Raw genomic sequence first — 2,138 nt, forward strand, 5'->3', positions numbered from 1 at the left:
GCTGTTCCAACTAAGCAAAAAATGATGTGTTCAACCCAAGCAAAAGAATGTTAATGTGCATTTGATCAGATGTAACTGAAGTACAGGGTTATGAGATACATTATGTGAATGCAATGTCTGGAATATCTGTGCTGTGGTGCATTATGGGAGGTGGGAGAAACCAAGTGCAGAGGATGAAGGGGATTGTTTGTTATTTTAAAATTTGAATGCCTTACCAATGATGGAATTTGTATACATGACTGATAAATAATTTGTTGATTATAGTTATATAGTTTAGTTTTTGATTAATTTAATTTCTGTTAGCTTGCGTGACTGTCAATGGTTTTGCCCATCACTATAAATGCCCCCTAGCTATGGGCCAGATGTGTCAGTATGAGATGGCAGTTGTGGTGTAAGGATGCTGAAAGAGATTGCCATGCTTGAAAGTATACCTGCTTTAATCATTGAAAGGTAAGATCTTTTCTTCCACATTCATTTGTTATGTGATTATATACCTTGTGTATTTTTTATTTTTTTTCAAATAAATGAGAACCTATATCCAGTAATAAATGTTATGAGCCAGTCAGGAGTTGTTTTTTGGTTTGTTAACAGTCCTGTAGAAAGTGGACGAAAGCATGTGAAGCTGATTGAATGTGACCGCTGAACTGCATCAAGAGAAATGCCATCAGGTGAGAAGCTTAGCCTATGTCTTATTTGCCTTTTTTCTTCATGCATGTTTTTTTTCCTCTTCATCTGTGGTATATTCACTTAAGTGTTTTTTTTTTTCATTTTTTTTTTTTGGTTAAGAATTTCCTCTGCTTCCTGAACTTGGTGTTTGTTTTATGTACAGACAAATAGTGACTTTAAGGAATAATTTTAGAAGAGATATGACTGTGGCAAACATTTCTTTATTGTAATGTGGGCTGTGACCACAACGAGTGGTAAGACTTTTAAAGCTCAAATGCAGAGCTTAATGCTTGACTGTGTATGAACGTCTTGGGTTTCACATAATCTGCTCTGGTTTTTGCTCTTTCAGATCCTACACTTTCCTGGGCATTGTATAAGAAACGGTTTACGTCACGGTGGCATTTGGTGAGGTTAAACATTTCGGCATTTGTGATTAGTAGATCTGAATTTCTGAGGAACCATGCACCAAAAGGTGAAATTGTTTTGTAGCGTGTAGGCAGTTCTAAATTGATTGTTGCTGTTAACTTGTTCAAGTGTCTTGCTGTTATTACAATTTTGTGGCTTATACCTGTTGTACATCAATGGCCGTTTGGGTTCACATGTCTTATGGTGCCATGGGCAGGTTAAGTATCATGCCATGACTTCCTAATCATGCCAAAATGCGTTTCTTGATGCGGTCAACTCTTTTGACTTGGTGGCAGTTGGCAAGTTCTATGCAATTTAACCACCTACTGAGATGATATTGTAAGTATTGGTCGCTTCTCCATTAAAATTTTCCTTCTTGACTATATCGGTCCCTGCACCAACAGGTCAACTAATGCAACACCCTCCAGCCTCTTGCTCTCAAATGGTATGCTTGAGTCTTGGACCAAGGTAAAGTCTCTTGTCAACCAGTCTTGCTTTGGAAGAAGTGTTTTCTTTCTGAAGATCGCCTTGAACCTGTTTAAGTTCTTCAATGAGGGTGAATGTTGTTCTTGCCATGTGACTTCAATACATCCCTGTTTACCAAATGCAGAAGTATAACGGCACCCATAGACCAATTGTACAGCTGCTGGTTGGCTGTTAACGCTGACTTCACCTTTCCACTCAAAGTGTCACATTTGTTTTTGACAGACATAGAGATGAGACAACTCCCTCTGTGCTCTGGCAGACTTCCACACTCCTCAACCACCTGAATTACCTTAAGCGCAGCCATTGTGGACCATGAGTATGTGTGCTACAAATGCAGGCATGTGAGATGATGGGAAGATCTTGAATTTCAGTTATTGTACGGGCAAACATCAGCTGTTCAATTTGTTCTTGTTGCTATTTTCCTAAGGTTTTTCTGTGCGTGTCTTTGGCTGTAACTTCAAAAATACAACAACTGAGATCAGCATGCTGCTGTCCTGTCTTGACAGCCCATTGACGACTTGAGTCCCTTTCCCTGGGTAAGTCTCTTTTCACAACTCCAAGTCCTCCTAGTCTTGTTCGAC

General features: G+C 39.1%; 1 long non-coding RNA gene across 2 annotated transcripts; it reads left to right on the top strand.

Annotated features, from left to right (window-relative positions):
* Positions 1 to 206: 206 nt before the first annotated feature.
* LOC107747477 (uncharacterized) lies at positions 207 to 1,244 on the top strand. 2 transcript variants are annotated; one of them, XR_001640807.1, is made up of 3 exons: positions 207 to 450; positions 592 to 668; positions 1,016 to 1,244. It is a non-coding gene; the product is annotated as an uncharacterized LOC107747477 (long non-coding RNA). The 2 variants fall into 2 exon arrangements; XR_001640806.1 differs by having other exon boundaries at positions 830 to 1,029.
* Positions 1,245 to 2,138: the final 894 nt, after the last annotated feature.

Source organism: Sinocyclocheilus rhinocerous, unplaced genomic scaffold (genome assembly GCF_001515625.1).
Source record: "Sinocyclocheilus rhinocerous isolate Xijiao unplaced genomic scaffold, SAMN03320098_v1.1 scaffold37180, whole genome shotgun sequence".
In the NCBI taxonomy this organism is placed as follows: domain Eukaryota; kingdom Metazoa; phylum Chordata; class Actinopteri; order Cypriniformes; family Cyprinidae; genus Sinocyclocheilus; species Sinocyclocheilus rhinocerous.